Raw genomic sequence first — 10,725 nt, forward strand, 5'->3', positions numbered from 1 at the left:
TTTTTTTTAAAATGAAGGGTATCATATGGGATTAGGGTAATATTTTAGCTTGGATAGGTGGCTGGCTGATGGACAGAAGACAGAGAGTCAGGATAAATGGGTGTTTTTCTGAATGACAAGATGTAACTAGTGGGTCCTTGGACCCCAGCTATTTACAATATCTCCAAGAAAAAGCTGTCAATAACTAATTTAATCTACGTTTATTGTTCATTGATGCATTCGAGGTAATGACACCCGAGGCACTCCCATTGCCTTTTGATGCTGTGTCACTTCTTCCCCATCGAATGGACTTTCATATTAATGATCACACTGTCTGATTCAGGAACTCTGGAGGAACCTTATTGACCATTTGCTTAAGGGAAGATATTTTTGTTACATCATTAAACAGAGATCAAACATCATTGTGAGGTTTCAAGCATTACAAAGTTCTGCTTGTTTGTTCTTTTGAAAAAAAATACAAGTTTCTCAAAAGTAAATTGCTTGATGATGTTTAATGCTTCTTTCTTTTAAAATTCTTGCAATTTCAAACAGACTTGAAAGTTTCTTTCATCTACAGCCCCAAAGGTGTTGAATTGATAGACTTCCTTTGTGCCCAATTATTTTCTTCCCTGTTCTTGATACAAATTAAAAGCATCTAGGCTCTTTCCACTGGCTCTTGTTTTAAATTTAAATTTAAAAAGGTGAAATTCATTTGTCTCTTTAAACTTCAATTAAATTTCCCATTGCGTATTTAAACTAACAACCTGTATCACGTTATTTTCTCAATCCCAATTTCAGAAATTCATTCCAAATCCTGAATCTAAATGGGATGTTACCAAAATGCAGCCAATACTTTTCCACAACAAAAATGATCTTTTTAGAGCACTTTAAAAAGTCATTTTTTTAGACACAGGATCATGCTACTTAGAAAAATGTATTTTCTAAATTATTTTGATCAATTTGAATTAATGATGCTTTCAGGCTGCTCCCTGTTTTAGTGCGTGTCAGAAAAGCTCTCATTGTAATGTCCATTGGAACTCTCTTTGAATCTGTTTAGTTTGTTTGCCAAGTCTTGTCAGGTTGAAAGATGAACATTAATGAGACAATTAGAGCCATCAAGATGTTTGATAAGCAATAATCTCCCTTAATTGGCAGCTTGTTGCTACCCAACAAGAAACTCTCTACACCGTTTGTGAAAAGCATAAAAGATGGAGCAAGAAGCCCCTAATATTGAGATTTCTCCTCTGATTCTGCCATGAACCTCAGCCACAAGACCATGGCACTCAAGCATGTCTGAGGATCTGCCTTGTGTTTCTGTAACATTCTTCCTGTAAGAATGTTCCAGTGACAGTCTCCTGGTAACAGTGCTTATGTACAGTGTTCCCATAACAGTCTCCATGTAACAGAGCTGCTCTAACAGAGTCTCTCTGTGACAGTGTTACTGAAACAGGCTCCCATTGAGAGGCAATGGCCTAGTGATATTATTGCTAGACTAGTAATTGAGAAACTCAGCTAACGTTCTGGAAACTGGGTTCGAAATTTGCCTCAGCTGATGTGGTGGAGGCTGGTACAATTGCAACATTTAAGAGACATTTGGATGGGTATATGAATAGGAAGGATTTGGAGGAATATGGGCCGGGTGCTAGCAGGTGGGACTAGTTGGGTTGGGATATCATGTCGGCCTGGATGAGTTAGACCGAAGGGTCTGTTTTCATGGTGTACACCTCTATGAGTCTATGACTCTAATCACTGCAAAATCTCAAAGAAATGAAACAGGATGGATCACCTGGTGTCAATGTAGGCATCGGAAAAGACAACAGCATAAACAGCCCTGTCAATCCTGCAAAATCCTCCTAACTAACATCTGGGGGCTAGTGCCAACACTGGGAGAGCTGTCTCACAGACTAGTCAAGCAACAGCCTGACACAGTCGTACTCATGGAATCATACCTTACAGACAATGTCCCAGACACAACCATCACCATCCCTGGATATGTTTTGTCCCATGTCAGGAGAGACCAGCCAGAGGTGGTGGCTCAGTGGGATACTATCAGGGTGGAGTTACCCTGGGAGTCCTCAATATTGACTCCGGACCCTGTGAAGTCTCGTGGCTTCAGGTTAAACGTGGGCAAGGAAACCTCCTGCTGATTACTACATACTGCCCTCTCTCAGCAAAGGGATCAGTACTCCTCCATGTTGAATATCATTTATTGGCATGGACACAAAACTTACTCTGGGTGGGGGATTTCAATGTCCAACACCAAGAGTGGGCTGAGCAGCAGCATTACTGGTTGAGCTGTTCAGGTCCTAAAGGTCATAGCTGCTGGGTCTGCAGCAGATGGTGAGGGAACCAACAAGAGGGAAAAACATACCAGACCTCATCCTCACCAATCTGCTGGCTGTAGATGCATCAGTACATGACAGTATAAGTAAGAATGACCACCACACAGTCCTTGTGGAGACAAAGTCCCACCCTCACATTGAGAATACCCTCCATCATGTTGTGTGGCACTATCACCGTGCTAAATGGGACAGACTTCAAACAGATCTAGCAACTCCAGACTGGTCATCCATGAGGCGCTGTGGGCCATTCACAGCAGAACTGTACTCTAGCACAATCTGCAACCTCACAGCCTGACAAATCCCCCACTTAACCATTAACATTAAACCAGGGGATCAACACTGGTTCAATGGAGAGTGCAGGAGGGCATGCCAGGAGCAGCCAGGCATAACTAAAAATGAGGTGTCAACCTGGTGAAGCTACTAAACAGGACTACTTGTATGCCAAATGGCATAAACAGCAAGATAGACAAAGCTAAGCGATCACACAACCAATTGATCAGGTCTAAGCTCTACAGTCCTGCCACATCCAGTCGTGAATGCTGATGGTCAATTAAACAACTCACTGGAGGAGGAGGGTCCACAAATATCCCCATCCTGAATGATGGAGGAGCCAAGCACATCAGTGTAAATGATAAGGCTGAAGCATTTGCAGCAATCTTCAGCCAGAAGTGCTGAGTGAATGATCCATCTCCACCTCCCCTAGTGGTCCCCAGCATTATAGAGACCAGTCTTCAGCCAATTTGATTCACTCCATGTGATATCAAGAAACGGTTGGAGACACTGGATACCGCAAAGGCTATGGGCCCTGACAACATTCTGGCAATGGTACTAAAGACTTGTGCTCCAGAACTTGCCACTCCCCTAGCTAAGCTGTTCCAGAACAGTGAAACAGTGGTATCTACCCGACAATGTGGAAAATTGCCCAGGGTATGTCCAGTCCACAAAAAGCAGGACAAATCCAACCCAGCCAATTACCGCCCAATCAGTCTCCTCTTGAACATCAGTAAGGTAATGGAGGTTGTCATTAACAGTGCTATCAAGCAGCACCTGTTCAGCAACAACCTGCTCAGTGACGGCCAGTCTGGGTTCTGCCAGGACCACTCAGCATTTCAGTAACAGTCTGCCTATAACAGTGCTTTTGTAATTGTGTTATTGTAACATTCGCCCTCTAACAGTGTTCCTGTAACTCTCTCAATAATAGCATTTCTGTAACAATCTCCCTGTAACAATCTGCCTGTAAAGTGGTTGAGAACTGACCTCACACAAGGACCTTGCCATCATCATCATTGGTGTATCTCTGATCCACTTACAGGACACTGCTACACTTCAATATTTATTGTATGGTCATTCTTACAAAATGTGAACAAACTGGGCCACAGGATAAAATTCATCATTTATCAGCCTCAAGAATTGAAATGACATTGTCCTGTAGCAATAACTGGCTTTCATTGAGCAGCTCCTTCTCATCTAATTCACCTGGAAAATATTCAGTCACAATTAATTACAGTAACAATCAGCTTAAATTATCATGCAAGTCTGACAAAATACCAATTTAGTGCACAAGCTACGTGACCAAGCTGCTGTCACAGTGACATGAAGCATCTCTGCAAGACACCTTGGTGCCAGGACAATACTTAGAAATCTTCCTCGTCGACATAATCTCATTAAGAGAAACATTGGCAAGCCTTTGAAAACAAATGTGCGGGTCTGCAAACCCTCAGCAAAAATAGAGGATAAATGGGGAAGGACGTCTTGGTTCAGGGGAGTGCTGTGTTCCATTGAACTACGCAGTAAAGAGCCAGCTGTGTAATATTCAACTAATGGCTTCAGTCTCATGCGAGAAGTGAAAAGGGATTGGGCCCCAGCGGTAAATGTTAATAATTCGACTCCTAATTTCAAATTATACTTCATCTTTTGAGCACCATCTCCTCAATGTGAGGAATCTGATACTCTGGTAAGAAATCTGGGGAATTGTGGGAGAGATCGAGTGATTTAACATCAGGAACAATTCACTGTATTTTCCATTGAGTTCCGGATGTTGAGACAAGATTCGCTGGAAAGTGGTGAATTACCCATGAGGGGCGTTGTCACTTGTTGATGACTTTATTAACTGCAGCTCTCACCTCACTAATTCACAGCTTCCTATCCGACTTCTTGCTGTGGGGAAACTTGGAATCAAGAATTCCCAACTTGGAACCCAAAGCAGGTTCACCAACACACACACTGGGTGACTGCTTTGTGGAATACCTATGTCCCATCTGTAAAAAAGACCCTGAGCTTCCTGTTGCCAGCCACTTTAACACACTGCCCTGTTCCTGGCTCAGGATTGCTGCAGTGCTCCAGCAAAGCTCAGCACAAACTGGGAGAACAATGTCTCATTTTCCACTTGGAGGCCCTGTAGCCTTCAGGACTTAACACACAACAATACCTTTACCTTAGCCTCCTGAGGAAGAAATGTCCATAAGGACTCTCACTAACTTTTATAGAAGCATCATAAAAAACATTTTATCCAGATGCATCATGGCCTGGTACGGCAACTGCTCTGCCTAGGACTGTAAGAAATTACAGAGAGTTCTGAACACAGCCCAGTCCATCACACAAGCCAACCTTCCATTCACTGACTCCATCTACACTTCTCACTGCCTCAGAAAGGCAGCCAACATTATCAAAGACCCCTCCAATCCCAATTATAATCTCTTCCAACCTCTTCCATTGGGCAGAAGATACAAAAGCTAAAACACGTGTACCGACAGGTTCAAGAACAGCTTGTTCCTGCTATTATTAGACTCCTGAACGGACCTCTCAAATTTCAAACTTAACGTTGATCTCACTCTCTGTGCACCTTCTCCACAATTGGAACATTGTATTCCTCGCTCCGTTCTATTACCCCGATGCACTTTGCATGGTATGGTTTGCCCACACTGCACACAAAACAAAACATTTCACTGTCCCTCAGTACATGTGACAATAATAAACCAAATCAAATTAATGCTGAGTTCAATCAGTTTAATACCACCTTTTGAACACCTCCTTCCATGTCCTTTACCCATCCCCAAACCACAGGCCCTACCATCACATGGGCTACTTTCAACAAAGCCATCCACTTGTAATCCACACTCTCCAAGATGGCAGCTTTGGCATGGTAGGGAGTGCTGGGGCTCCTGTGCCCAAATGCTCCAGACCAGCTGTATCCTTCACTCTCTCTCTCCTTTTCCATCTTCCTCTTTCTCTTTTCTTTCACCTTCTGACCTTCATCACTGAGTGAAGCTGGAGTGATGGTGGAGTGAAGCTGGAGTGATGGTGGAGTGATGGTGGAGTGAAGCTGGAGTGATGGTGGAGTGATGGTGGAGTGATGGTGGAGTGAAGCTGGAGTGATGGTGGAGTGATGGTGGAGTGATGGTGGAGTGATGGTGGAGTGAAGCTGGAGTGATGGTGGAGTGATGGTGGAGTGAAGCTGGAGTGATGGTGGAGTGATGGTGGCGTGATGGTGGAGTGATGGTGGAGTGATGGTGGAGTGAAGCTGGAGTGATGGTGGAGTGAAGCTGGAGTGATGGTGGCGTGATGGTGGAGTGATGGTGGAGTGATGGTGGAGTGAAGCTGGAGTGATGGTGGAGTGATGGTGGCGTGATGGTGGAGTGATGGTGGAGTGATGGTGGAGTGATGGTGGAGTGATGGTGGAGTGAAGCTGGAGTGATGGTGGAGTGATGGTGGAGTGAAGCTGGAGTGATGGTGGCGTGATGGTGGAGTGATGGTGGAGTGAAGCTGGAGTGATGGTGGAGTGATGGTGGAGTGATGGTGGAGTGAAGCTGGAGTGATGGTGGAGTGATGGTGGCGTGATGGTGGAGTGAAGCTGGAGTGATGGTGGCGTGATGGTGGAGTGATGGTGGAGTGAAGCTGGAGTGATGGTGGAGTGATGGTGGAGTGAAGCTGGAGTGATGGTGGCGTGATGGTGGAGTGATGGTGGAGTGATGGTGGCGTGATGGTGGTGAAGCTGGAGTGATGGTGGCGTGATGGTGGAGTGATGGTGGAGTGATGGTGGAGTGAAGCTGGAGTGATGGTGGAGTGATGGTGGAGTGATGGTGGCGTGATGGTGGAGTGATGGTGGAGTGAAGCTGGAGTGATGGTGGAGTGATGGTGGAGTGATGGTGGAGTGAAGCTGGAGTGATGGTGGAGTGATGGTGGAGTGATGGTGGAGTGAAGCTGGAGTGATGGTGGAGTGATGGTGGAGTGAAGCTGGAGTGAAGCTGGAGTGATGGTGGAGTGATGGTGGAGTGATGGTGGAGTGAAGCTGGAGTGATGGTGGAGTGATGGTGGAGTGAAGCTGGAGTGATGGTGGAGTGATGGTGGAGTGATGGTGGAGTGAAGCTGGAGTGATGGTGGAGTGATGGTGGAGTGATGGTGGAGTGAAGCTGGAGTGATGGTGGAGTGATGGTGGAGTGATGGTGGAGTGATGGTGGAGTGAAGCTGGAGTGATGGTGGAGTGATGGTGGAGTGATGGTGGAGTGAAGCTGGAGTGATGGTGGAGTGATGGTGGAGTGAAGCTGGAGTGAAGCTGGAGTGATGGTGGAGTGAAGCTGGAGTGATGGTGGAGTGAAGCTGGAGTGAAGCTGGAGTGATGGTGGAGTGATGGTGGCGTGATGGTGGAGTGAAGCTGGAGTGATGGTGGAGTGATGGTGGAGTGAAGCTGGAGTGAAGCTGGAGTGATGGTGGAGTGATGGTGGAGTGATGGTGGAGTGAAGCTGGAGTGAAGCTGGAGTGATGGTGGAGTGATGGTGGCGGACTGATGGCTGTGGTAGAACTTGGTGCCTGGGGGTTGGGGGTCGGAGTTGGGTGCAGACTGGAGGCGAGTCCCAGAGCAGACTAAGGGCACCCTGGATTAGATAGGGCATGGGCTGGTGCTGGTCCCGGTGGGTAGTGGGTATCCCACCCTGTTCACACTCCCGCTCAGCAGGTCACCATGTCCATATCACTCCCAAAGCCAGGCTCAAGTATCTAGCAGAGCAGCTCCAGACTGACAGTGTTGTCCAGGGCCACTAGCAATGTTGGTCCAGTCTAGGAGATCCCAGCGATGGCATGGTTTGCTGGATATAACAAGTGGTAGAATCAGATGAGGGGGCACCATAGGGGTAGGGCAGGAGTTATTGAGGTAAGTTTGGGATGGTAGCAGGAGCTAGCTAGGCCTTGCAGAGGGAACACCTCCATGAAACTTAATAAAATTGACCCATCAACTAAAATGTCAAATACAGCCACAAACGTTACTGAAAATGTCCAGCATTATTCATAGAGCAATGTAAAGCACAGAGGGAAGCCATTTCATTATCAGATTCATGCTGCCTGTCTGCAGAGTAATCTGGTTAATGCCATTCTCTCACTCAAACCTTGTAGCAGTCTACAGGTTCAGTTCCTCAAGTTCACGTCCAATTAGATTTTGAATTGATGGGTTTGTTGCTGCATTCACTCCCTCATGGGCAGTAAGATCCTGGTCAATAATTTGTTTTAATTCTTCCATGTAATGTGAGCATCAGTGACAAGACCAATTGCTCTGAGCCTGGAGTCACATGTGGGCCAGACCAGGTAAGGATGGAAAGATTTCCTTCCTTAAACAACAACAACAAACATAAGAACAAGGAGCAGAGGGAGACACATCAGCCTTAACTCCATTTCCAATCTCATCTCACACTCGATGAAGGCCCTGATCATGCTGCTCAGTTTTATAATTGAATCGTGAGCTTCATGTTGTGTTCACATTACAGACAGACATCCAAATTCTGACAATATTTGGAGATGTAATGAACAATGTGATAATCAGGTAGCCTGTCACTTGTATTGTTGTCTTAGGGAGATATGCCTATTTTAATGCCATACTCCTATACTCTCTCCATTCCCTTGATACTCTGAACTTCTAGAAATCTATCTAAGTCTACAATGTATTCAGTGACTTGGTCTCCACAGTTTTGTGGTAGAGAATTCCACAGGTTCACTATCCTCTGAATGAAGACATTTCCTCTTAGCTCAGTCCAAAATGGCCTACCATATATCCTGAGACTGCGACCCTTTGTTTTGGATTCCCCCAGCCAGGGGAAACATTCTCCCTGCACACAGTCTGTCTAGCCCTGTCAGAAGTCTATACATTTAAATGAGATTCCCTCTCATTCTTCTAAATGCCACTGAATACAGGACCACTTGACACTATCTCTCTTCATATGACAAACTTATGGCAAGTCTATCCTTCCTCAAATAAGGACACCAAAACAACACACAGTACTCCAGGTACAGTCCCACCAAGGCCCCATAGACATCCCTGCTCTTGGACTTATATCCTCTTACAATGAAGGTGAGTAAACCATTTGCCTTCCACTTGCTTCCTGCAGCTACCTGACTACTTTCATTGACTGGTGTAGAAGGATACCCAGATCCCTTTGCACATCCGTACTTACCAACATATCACCATTTAAATAGCACTCTTCCATTTGGTTTCTTCTACTGAAGTGGATAATGTCATATTTATCCACATGGGACTGCATTCACTGTGTGTTTGGCCACCTATCCAAATTATCCTGATGCCTTTTTACATCCTCCTCACAGCTCCCACTTACCCATACTGTGTGACTCAGACGAAAGGACATCATTAACCGAAATGAGCTGATTAAACTGAACCCACTTGGCAAAAATGGAATGGATTCAAATCTGCACCAGTTTACACCCCAGCTCAGTTTCAGTGACTGAAATTCCCTGACAATTTATATAACCTCATGTTTGCGAGACTCTGTTCCCCCCGTTTATATTTATACTTACGCAGGGCACCATCTGGATTCCCATTCTGAATGTGCAAGATGCACAGGCTTTATTGTTCCCACCAGCACAAATTGGAGCATTCTGTACATCAGCCAAACATGTTGGACATAAATGATTCGGAAATGTAATTTAAATATATCCTAATGATGCATGATCCAAGGATGACATAGAATCAAAAAGAGGCTTCATCAGAATCAGAATATGTTCAAATATCTGACAGAAGCAATTGGATGAAGGTACAAGGATAATGAATGTTCAGCACACTGTCACTAATCTCCAATTCTCTCTGAATAGTTGTAAAATACAACACTAATTTAGAATGACGGTCACATTTTAATTTAAAATGCTGACTTCTAATGATGCAGTTTACTCCTAAAAATAAGCACATTCCCAATTTTTAAAATCAATTTGCTGTTTATAAATAGAGAGCTATTAACATTAGATATTTATCAATATCAGGAATTTTCAATTGTTTTGGTAGGACCTCCAGATAAATATCTTTGTAGAGTTTTTGACAGTCTTGTGTTAAAGGAACTCATCAGGAGAACCCTGAGGAAACCTACAAAGATTTTACAGTTGGTGCCAAAATCAACCATGATGTATACAGCAACTTAGTAATTATTCCAAGTCAAATGGCAAGACGAATTGATGCATAATCCTTTGTTCAAGCTGCCAGTTTTACAGGTGCGATTCCTGGCAGCCACTACAGTTCTCTAACATCATTGGAACATGACCTGGGTAATGCACAAACCATTTCAATCAGCTGGATTTGTCCTAGCAAAAAGAGCACTAGCTGTGGCAAAGCTCTGACAATGGAAGTAGGTTTTAAAGTTTGGCCAAACTCTGGTGGATTGCTTTCCCATAATTCACATTCTAATTGTCTGAATTTTGTTTCAGTTACCAATTACCAACATGCAGTGCTCTGAATCAAACAATCTAGATTGCCTCCATGTGTCTGGTCTTGAAACACTATTTATTAAAAGCTGATGCTGAGAAACAAGTTAACCCAGCATTGTTTGCGCTCACTACCCCTGGAGCTGGGATAGAGTTATAGAGTCATACAGCACAGAAATAGACCCTTCAGTCCAACTTGTCTGAGTCCTAATGAATAATAACTAAGAATATCAATAAAGATAATTTTGTTGTCTAGCAAGTGGGAAGAAATCAAGCCTTTCTGATCACTTTAATTTCTCTGTGGTTCCACTGTGAGCTGGCGATCTGGAGGTGTGAGCACTTCACCTTGCATTTGTATGATCATTACAGATGATATCATTAGCATCTTAAACCAAGAGCTCCTTCTAAACATCGCTCATCCCCACTTCTCAAGTGACTCTGTCATCACTTCCCCATTGGCTACCAGCAGCAAACCCTGTGACTTGCTTTTGGAAAGCACCTTTAACATCACAAAGTGCCCCATTGCGCTTTACAGGAGTAATTAAACACCAAGGTTGACAACTGATGAAGGTAGCTGCTCAGAAGAACAGAAAATGCTGAAGATGCTCAGTAGATCTAGCAGAGTCTGTGAAGACAGAAACACAGTTTGACCACACGTGAGCTGGGCTGAGAGGTCATAAATGATGCTAGGATTAACTTTGGATGTTTCAACCAA

Source organism: Hemiscyllium ocellatum, chromosome 20, assembly GCF_020745735.1.
Source record: "Hemiscyllium ocellatum isolate sHemOce1 chromosome 20, sHemOce1.pat.X.cur, whole genome shotgun sequence".
Lineage (NCBI taxonomy): Eukaryota > Metazoa > Chordata > Chondrichthyes > Orectolobiformes > Hemiscylliidae > Hemiscyllium > Hemiscyllium ocellatum.